Source organism: Mercenaria mercenaria, chromosome 11 (assembly GCF_021730395.1).
Source record: "Mercenaria mercenaria strain notata chromosome 11, MADL_Memer_1, whole genome shotgun sequence".
In the NCBI taxonomy this organism is placed as follows: Eukaryota; Metazoa; Mollusca; class Bivalvia; order Venerida; family Veneridae; genus Mercenaria; species Mercenaria mercenaria.
In genome coordinates, this window is record NC_069371.1 from 81,006,561 (window position 1) to 81,017,090 (window position 10,530).

Genomic DNA, 10,530 nt, shown 5'->3' on the forward strand with positions numbered 1-10,530 from the left:
TGGCTATGGCAGTCTTCAAGCAGTATTTATAAGTATTTCCAAACACATTTTGGTGTAATTGTGTATAAACATAATTTAAATGTGTTTGAATCAATTTCGTTTTTATGTTTACTTTGGAATTTTGAAGACTGAAAAGCTATGCAACCCTTGCTTCCAGAGCAGACAGTTATATCTGAAACCAAATAAATATAAAAAGATGGATTGGATGGCTGTAGGGGAGGAGGCAGAAAAAATATAGTGGTACATGTATTGATCAGTGAAAAGTATGGTTTAGTCAGGGAAAAGTCAGGGAATTTCATTTTTCTCAACTAAATGGCAAACCCTGTTATTATCATATCACTTGCCCTGCATCGTCAGGATATTTCTTTCATCTGAACTTCAAACAAATGGTTTTATTCAAAGGCAAAATCACTGTTTGGGATGTATTACTCTTTTTAATTGTAATATGTATTAAGATTGTTAGATGAGCATATTTTCTTAGAAGTTAACATTCATACGAATTCCATAATTTTTTTTTATTATCTTGAATTTTATCATATTTATATTTTATCATGCATGTTTGTTCATTATAAAATTGTGCCATTTAATTTATTTATATAATTTTTATACTTTTCTATTGTAATAAATTCCACTTGTCAAAATAAAATGGAAAAAACTAGCACCTTCTTGTTTATATGATTACCGTAAAGAAAATACTTAGCATGTATTTTGCCTTAGCCGTCTCTGTATCTATATTTAGCTGAGACATCTGCTCTTTATCGCCATAGCTCCCTGGTGATATTTAGATGAAACTTCACAGAAGGGATAGGTGTTAAGTCAAGTTTTGCATGATATTGGCACACCATTCTTGGAAATTTAATTGAAGATTTTTGGCCTCTTCAAGGTCATTTGAAATTTGTGCCAACTGTTTCTCCTGTAGTAATAATTCCATTGGTGGGAATCGATTGAAACTGCATAGGATCAGAACCAATGTGTGTATCTAGGCTTATTCATAGTCACCACCAGTAACCCGTATAGGAGACTTCTCCAGAAGACAGTAATTTGAATGGGAGAAATAGTGCAATATACAGAAGACAGTCCAATTGCAGAAGCTTCCCTGGTTCTTTAGCACACCCATACTTGGCATTTTTATCCTAATGAAAGTAATTTTAGTTGGAGAAGCAAGGGCTTTAACTCATGATCCCTGTATTTTTAGCTCACCTGAGCACAAAGGTGAGCTTTTGTGATCGCCCTGTGTCCGTCGTCGTCCGTCAGTCGTCTGTCAGTCGTCCGTCCGTTGTCCGTCGTCAACAATTTGACTGTTAACACTCTAGAGGTCACAATTTTGGCCCAATCTTAATGTAACTTGGTCAGAATGTTACCCTCAATAAAATCTTGGATAAGTTCGATATTGGGTCATCTGGGGTCAAAAATTAGGTCACCAGGTCAAATCAAAGGAAAAGCTTGTTAACACTGTAGACACCACAATTTGGGTCTAATCTTAATGAAACTTGGTCAGAATGTTACTCTCAATAAAATCTTGGACGTTTTTGATATTGGATCAACTGGGGTCAAAAACTAGGTCACCAGGTCAAATCAAAGGAAAAGCTTGTTAACACTCTGGAGGTCACATATTTGGCCCAATCTTAATGAAACTTGGTAAGAATGTTACCCTCAATAAAATCTTGGACGAGTTCGATATTGGGTCATCTGGGGTCAAAAACTAGGTCACCAGGTCAAATCAAAGGAAAAGCTTGTTAACACTGTAGAGGCCACATTTATGACTGTATCTTCATGAATCATGGCCAAAATGTTAATCTTGATGGTCTCAAGGTCCAGTTTGAATCTGGGTAATGTATGATCAAAAACTAGGTCACCAGGTCAAATCAAAGGAAAAGCTTGTTAACACTGTAGAGGCCACATTTATGACCACATCTTAATGAAACTCGATGAGAATGTTGATCTTGATAATATTTAGGTTAAGTTCAAATCTGGGTAAAATGGGGTCAAAAAGTAGGTCACAAGGTCAGATTAAAGGAAAAGCTTGTTAACACTCTAGAGGCCACATTTATGACTATATCTTCATGAAACTTGGTCAGAATGTTAATCGTGATGATCTTTGGGTCAAGTTCGAATCTTGGTCCTGTGGGGTCAAAAACTAGGTCACTGGGTCAAATCAAAGGAAAAGCTGGTTAACACTTTAGAGACCACATTTATGACCATATCTTAATGAAACTTGATCAGAATGTTAATCTTGATGACCTTTAGGTCAATAGGTCAGGTGAGCGATACAGGGCCTTCATGGCCCTCTTGTTTATGGTCAGACGGGACCACCTCGTCTGCTTTATATCAAAACCAAACCTAGTTGTACATATCACATTGGTTTTCACAGTTGGATATCTAGCCCTTGCAATTTTTATACATGAAGTGTACATAGAGATTATTGCCCAGAGTTCATCTCTAAGTTAACACAGATGGCAGGATATTAATAACAGTTCATAGGAAATGGCTGGCATTAAATGCAGCAATGTATGTTGTAAAGATGTTTGTTTATTTTTTATAAGGTCATTTTTAAAATAAAATTTCTGCACTATTAATGGACTATAAATGAAACTTCATAGGAGAGGTCAGTACTTGTAAGGTTATGGTCGAAGTATTTTTAATGAAGTTTGGCCCTTTATTAGCTCACCTGTCACATAGTGACAAGGTGAGCTTTTGTGATCACGCAGCATCCGTCGTCCATCCGTCCGTCAGTCTGTGCGTCCGTAAACTTTTGCTTGTGACCACTCTAGAGGTCACATTTTTTGTGGGATCTTTATGAAAGTTGGTCAGAATGTTCATCTTAATGATATCTAGGTCAAGTTCAAAACTGGGTCATGTGCCTTCAAAAACTAGGTCAGTAGGTCTAAAAATAGAAAAACCTTGTGACCTCTCTAGAGGCCATATGTTTCAAAAGATCTTCATGAAAATTGGTCAGAATGTTCACCTTGATGATATCTAGGTCAGATTCAAGACTGGGTCACGTGCCGTCAAAAACTAGGTCAGTAGGTCTAAAAATAGAAAAACCTTGTGACCTCTCTAGAGGCCATATATTTCATAAGATCTTCATGAAAATTGGTCAGAACATTCATCTTGATGATATCTAGGTCAAGTTTAAAACTGGGTTACGTGCCTTCAAAAACTAGGTCAGTAGGTCAAATTATAGAAAAACCTTGTGACCTCTCTAAAGGCCATATTTTTCATGGGATCTGTATGAAAGTTGGTCTGAATGTTCATCTTGATGATATCTAGGTCAAGTTTGAAACTGGGTCACATGCGATCAAAAACTAGGTCAGTAGGTCTAAAAATAGAAAAACCTTGTGACCTCTCTAGAGGCCATATATTTCATGAGATCTTCATGAAAATAGGTCAGAATGTTCCCCTTGATGATATCTAGGTCAGGTTCGAAAGTGGGTCACGTGCCTTCAAAAACTAGGTCAGTAGGTCAAATAATAGAGAAACCTTGTGACCTCTCTAGAGGCAATATTTTTCATGGGATCTGTATGAAAGTTGGACTGAATGTTCATCTTGATGATATCTAGATCATGTTCGAAAATGGGTCATGTGCCATCAAAAACTAGGTCAGTAGGTCAAATAATAGAAAAACCTTGTGACCTCTCTAAAGGCAATATTTTTCATGGGATCTGTATGAAAGTTGGTCAGAATGTTCTTCTTGATGATATCTAGGTCAGGTTTGAAACAGGGTCAAGTGCGGTCAAAAACTAGGTCAGTAGGTCTAAAAAATATAAAAACCTTGTGACCTCTAGAGGCCATACTTATGAATGGATTTCCATAAAAATTGGTCAGAACGTTCATCTTGATGATATCTAGGTCAAGTTCGAAAGTGGGTCACGTGCCATCAAAAAGTAGGTCAGTAGGTCAAATAATGAAAAAACGTTGTGACCTCTCTAGAGGCCATATTTTTCATGGGATCTGGTCTGAATGTTTATCTTGATGATATATAGGTCAAGTTTGAAACTGGGTCAACTGTGATCAAAAACTAGGTCAGTAGGTCTTGAAATAGAAAAACCTTGTGACCTCTCTAGAGGCCATACCCTTGAATGGATCTTCATGAAAATTGGTCAGAATGTTCATCTTGATGATATCTAGGTCAAGTTTGAAACTAGGTCACGTGCCTTAAAAAACTAGGTCAGTAGGTCAAATAATAAAAAAACCTTGTGACCTCTCTAGAGGCCATACTTTTCATGGGATCTGTATGAAAGTTAGTCTGAATGTTCATCTTGATGATATCTAGGTCAAGTTTGAAACTGGGTCAACTGCAGTCAAAAACTAGGTCAGTAGGTCTAAAATTATTAAAATCTTTTGACCTCTCTAGAGGCCATATTTTTCAATGGATCTTCATGAAAATTGATCTGAATGTTCACCTTGATGATATCTAAGTCAGTTTTGAAACTGGGTCACGTGCGGTTAAAAACTAGGCCAGTAGGTATAAAAATAAAAAAACCTTGTGACCTCTCTAGAGGCCATATTTTTCACGAGATCTTCATGAAAATTAGTGAGAATGTTCATCTTGATGATATCTAGGTAAAGTTCAAAACAGGGTCATGTACCTTTGAAAACTAGGTCAATAGGTCAAATAATAGAAAAACCTTTTGACCTCTCTAGAGACCATATTTTTCAATGGATCTTCATGAAAATTGGTCAGAATTTTTATCTTGATAATATCTACGTCAAGTTCAAAACTGGGTCACATGAGCTCAAAAACTAGGTCACTATGTCAAATAATAGAAAAAACGATGCCATACTCAAAACTGGGTCATGTGGGAAGAGGTGAGCGATTCAGGACCATCATGGTCCTCCTGTTTATTTTATTTGGGTTTTATGGTGCACCAACACAGTATAGGTTATATGGCGCCAAACAGAACTACAAATTTGGGTTTCACATCTCAGTTTGGCCCTATAACTTTTATAAATCTAGATACAATTCAAACATTCTTGTTTATGCTTCAGCTCCAGAACTACAAGTAAGTGGATATGTAGTATCTGGACATATGGGAGAAATACAAACTTGGATGTTAAGCGGTACAATTTAGTATACATATATCTAGCAATACAAGAGGTGCACTATATATAAATGTTGGGAAATCATCATTAAATCAAGAAAACATAACTGACCATACCTGTACATTTTGTGTACCTCAATTCGACTTTGAAATAACACTCCCATTTGACATTGACTTTACACTCCCATTTGACATCGACTTTATACTTCCATTTGACATCGACTTTACACTTCCATTTGACATCGACTTTACACTCCCATTAGACATCGACTTTACACTCCCATTTGACATCGACTTCACACTCCCATTTGACATCGACTTCACACTCCCATTTGACATCGACTTTACACTCCTATTTGACATTGATTTTACACTCCCATTTGACATTGAAATTACACTCCCATTTGACATTGACTTTACAAGTATAAACATGGTAAGGATTCCCTGAGAAATGGAGGTGCTACTCAGAATTTTTTGAGAATTCAAGAGAACATAACTCTCAGCTTACTAATCAACTTTGGCCCGTCTCAAAACTTAAATTCATAAATAAATCCTTATGCATTCTTCTCTGTTGCAGATGAATAGAAATAAAAACACAAGTTTGATTTTCAATTTATTTTTTTTCCTTTTCTTTGTCATAAATATAACAACAATACAGCGTATTTGCCATAAAATAGGCAAATATTTTTTTATAAATACACACAATATAATTTCTAACATTTGTGTAAACAAGAGGGCCATCATGACCCTAGGTCGCTCACCACAGTTCCTGAGCTTAAACTGGAAAAAATGCAATGAATATTTTCTGCCCAATTACTTTGAATTGAAAACTGAGGAAAGTTTTCAATGGTGTCCTACAGGGAAAACTAGCCCTGCTCCCCACCTTACCTATTAACCAAACGTTTTGGAGAAATCACATTAGCGTGAACAATTTAAATAGAAAATTGCAAAACTTTCAAGAACATATCAGTGAAATTCTTTTTTAAAATCTGGCCTTTAAATGTGGCCAACAGTTTCCGACAAGAAGATTTTTCAAGTGTTTCCTTCCTATGACAACCAGAGTTCTGAATGGAATGGACTTCTCAGAACAACTTTGGTAGAAAACAATGCAAGGAACACTCAAAAGTTTCATCTATTCCAACCAAATGATTTCAGAAAAGATGTTGTTTGAAGAAATGTGTAAATTTATGGATGGGCAGACAGACAGACAGTGAGTGGTCACAATAGCTCAATCTCAGCACTTTTCTTGCTGAGGTGAACTAAAAGTGACAGATATTAATGTATAAACATTTTTTCAAAAACATGTTAATTAAGTAAACATACCAAAACTTTTTTACTGAAAGTTTGTAAAAATAAGATGTATGTAAAACAAAACATTAAACAATACAATTATGCATGATGGCAAGTCAGAAGTTACTGGGTGTGTTTTCAGGCCCCAGTATGCTGTGATATTGACCTTTGACCTAATGACCCTTAAACAGTAAGGGTCATCATCTACTTATCGCAAACAATCAATCTGTGAAATTTTATAGCTGCAGGCCCAAGTGTTCTCCAGCTGCTGATGAGAACTGTTTTAGTTTCAAGGTCACTGTGATCTTGACCTTTGACTTACAGATCCCAAGAACAAATGGGGTCATCTACTGATCCACAGGCAATAATTCTGTGAAGTCTAATTACTGTAGGCCAAGGTGTTCTCTAGTCATTTTAAAACCAGAAACCAAATTATCTACCAACTGCAGATCAACCATAGACAGACAGACAGACTGGCAGACTGGCAGACTGACTTTGGTATTACAGGAGAAATATTGCCATTATTTAAACTGACCAAGATCATTCTCAATGAAGAAAACATGATCATAACAGCACACCTCTGAGCACTTATTGTTTTGCACTTGTACTTCTGAAGTCTATTTTATTTGAATTCCTGTTAGTGAGAAGCAGACATGAAACAAGGGTTATAGGACACAGTATACTTGAATATTCCGATGCTTGATACTGAAAAAGGGGCATATTTGAGGAAACTAGAGCTACCACTGGAGTGATTTATTCTCCCCAATGTTGATGATGATGTGGGACAACAGTTTGAATTTTAATCAAATTTACTCAGTAATAAAGGTAGAGAGAATGCACATTCAACAAAACAGAAACCAGATTTTCAAAGGGATATAGTTCATGGAATATTTCTGCAATGCCATGCAGCTTGTGTCATATGATGTGGGTGAAGAACAATTATTTCAAGTCTGAATCAAATCCATTAAAAAAAATCCTCCCTCCCCACAAAAAAAGAGTGGAAGTGCTTCAAAACTATAACCTGAAATTCTAAGTAAAAATGGGGAAAAGGGGGGGGGGGGGGGGGGGGCATAAATTACGAAATATTGGTGACAGAGTTATCAACCTTGAGACATATGATGTGGGTGATAATAAGGAACAATATTTTAAGCCTGAAGCAAAGTAATAACAGAGACACAATGAAAGTGCATAAAAACTTTAACCAAGGTGCGGACGATGACACTGAGTCAAATAGGACAGCTCTCCATATGCTTTGTGTAGTCCAGCTAGAGAAAAAGCATATTCACAAACATCCAACACCAAATACATGTACAATTAATCCCTACTATACACATATACATAAACAATAAACTCAACAAGAAGCTGCATTCAATAAACGCTTGATGCCCCCGGTGGCATCCTTGTCGATACAAAGCAACCTAAGTCCAAAACGAGGTCAAGTTCAAGGTCAAACTGAGGTCAGGTGATGTCTGAAGATGAGGAATGGTCACAGGTTACATCTGCATTAGTATCAAGTCATTCTAGTAAGGGGTATTGATGCTAGACGAAACGGTCCCATTTGGTTAACCTCGTATGGAAGGACGAACAGACAGACAATCACTATATGCCTCCCGCATCAGTAGATGTCGGGGGCATAATAAAAAGTTTGCATATAAATTAAAAGTATCACAAGTGAGATATTTTGGTGAAATTTCCTTGGTAACTGTAACAATGGTGCAAGGTGGCAAGTCCTTGGAGAAAGTCCACTGAGGTCAAAGCAGATATTTTCACAAAACCAAACATTAACGAAATTCAAAGTAGCGAGATTATATTTTAGTAAACATTTTTAAATTTATGTAACTGCAGAGTGATGTCAAAAATGATCCCTCTTGTATCATAAATGGCTATAATTTGCCAGAGACCCAAGAATGTAGGAATATTAAACAGTTGAAAATCAATTCTTAAAAGCATGAGCTATCACAGAAGGTGATTAAGGTTATAACACACTAAATAGCCACCACTATATATTCTATATAAAATGACAAGTTTTCACAATGCTGCAATACACACCTAGACCCATTTTAAATTTCTTTAACTTACATTTTCTTGTAGAGCAACATTTATACTGTAAAAATATCAAAAGAAAAGTAGGGGTCATGTTTGATGCAAGAAAAATATTTCTGGTCAAACGGACACACCGTAATTTTTACACTGAAATGACAATCACAATTTAGGGTAGGGGTGTATGAATAAATTTCACATGTTAAATCAGTTTGGAGTCTTTTTTCAACATGCAAATGCTACCAGTATATCAAGTATAGGCCTGCAATACGATTTCAACCAATATATAGCAATGATTTCAAAGAAAAATCCTTCTTACAGCAAAAAAACTGAGAACTATTTGAATCCGCCATTATGCGACTACCATTTTTTCATAGGTGCTCAGGCTATTTAGTGTCTGTATGCCTTAATACTCCACTCTCATATGCTATTTTGCTTCAGGGAAGGAAATATGTTGTGATCATGACATTTGACTTCAAAGTGTTTGACCTAGTGACTTGGGTCTGCACTCTGCATGTTGTTAATCTATTTGACATTTGAACTCAGTGTGACCTTGACCCTGGGCCTGCTTTGTGTGTGATTTTTGTATTATGATGTTGAACACATATATGTAATTACTACTTTCTATACTTATATAAATTGCCTGTTCATACTTCTAGCTATGAGACAGGTCTTCCTTCAATGTTGGATTAAGAAGTCAAAAAAAGTTTAATAAATTCAATGTGGAAAGACACAAATGTAATATTATTTCTATAACATGTTAGCTTTTCTCGTTTCTTCTTTCTTTACCTGTTAATGACTAAGAACTCCAATACTTAAAATGACTTCAAAGTCAAAGCTTCATTCAACTAGTGTAATGGCTTTAAAACATTCCCATGACATCAAATATGTGATGAATATGTTTAAAGTATGGCAAAGAATACAATATTCAGTTTGACTTTGTCATGTAAGTACCCTCCAAAGGCTTACAAAAGTACACATATCTTTTACACAAACTTCATAGTGACTTTTCAAGTAACCATGCACTGCACATTTTTTCCTTCTAAAGTACCAGTAATACAACCAAGAAATGAAATCGCAGCTCTCTACTGATAAATAAATTCAAACATTTGATTTGATGCTGTAAATAACAACAGAAGAATTGCAAGTTTCCACAGTCTGAACATCTAGCTATACAAAATAAATGCACTGTATCAAAACTATATTCAACATTCGAGCCACACCATGAGAAAACCAACATAGTGCATTTGCAACCAGCATGGATCCAGACCAGCGCAGGGTAAGGATCCATGCTGTTTGCTAACGGTTTCTCTAATTGCAATAGGCTTTGAAAGCGTACAGCATGGATCCTGACCAGACTGTGCAGATGCGCAGGCTGGTCTGGATCCATGCTGGTTGCAGATGCACTATGTTGGTTTTCTCATGGTGCTGCTCATTTAAAAATGTTAAAAAATGCGCTGTTTCATGCGCTGTTCCAGGTATAATCTTTCCCTATCAAATGATACAGCTGTCTTCTCTCAGCCATATCCCTGAAAACTGACTTCATCAATATGGATGAAAGCTGACTGACTGAAAATAATAATACTGTATGAACACAGTGGATAGAACCTGCCAGACAAACAGATTAAACCAGGCCTATTTCTATAACATTCTCTAATTGCTCATAACTAGCAGTTAACTAACTACTATCTTCAAAATTCAAAAGATTTTCTCATTTTGTATTAGAAACGTATTGCTAGCATTATTTTTAATATTCAAACAAACTGCTACCTGAAAACTTTTCATTTTATGAACACCACAGTTTGACAATGCTCCTAGTTAAAACAAGAGGGCCATGAAGGCCCTGTATAGCTCACCTGACCTATTGACCTAAAGATCATCAAGATCAACATTCTGACCAAGTTTCATTAAGATATGGTCATAAATGTAGCCTCTAAAGTGTTAACTAGCTTTTCCTTTGATTTGACCCGGTGACCTAGTTTTTGCCCCCACATGACCCAGATTCGAACTTGACCTAAAGATCATCAAGATTAACATTCTGATTAAGTTTCATGAAGATACAGTCATAAATCTGGCCTCTAGAGTCTTAACAAGCTTTTCCTTTGATTTGACCTAGTGACCTAGTTTTAACACACCTGACCCAGATTTAAACTTGACC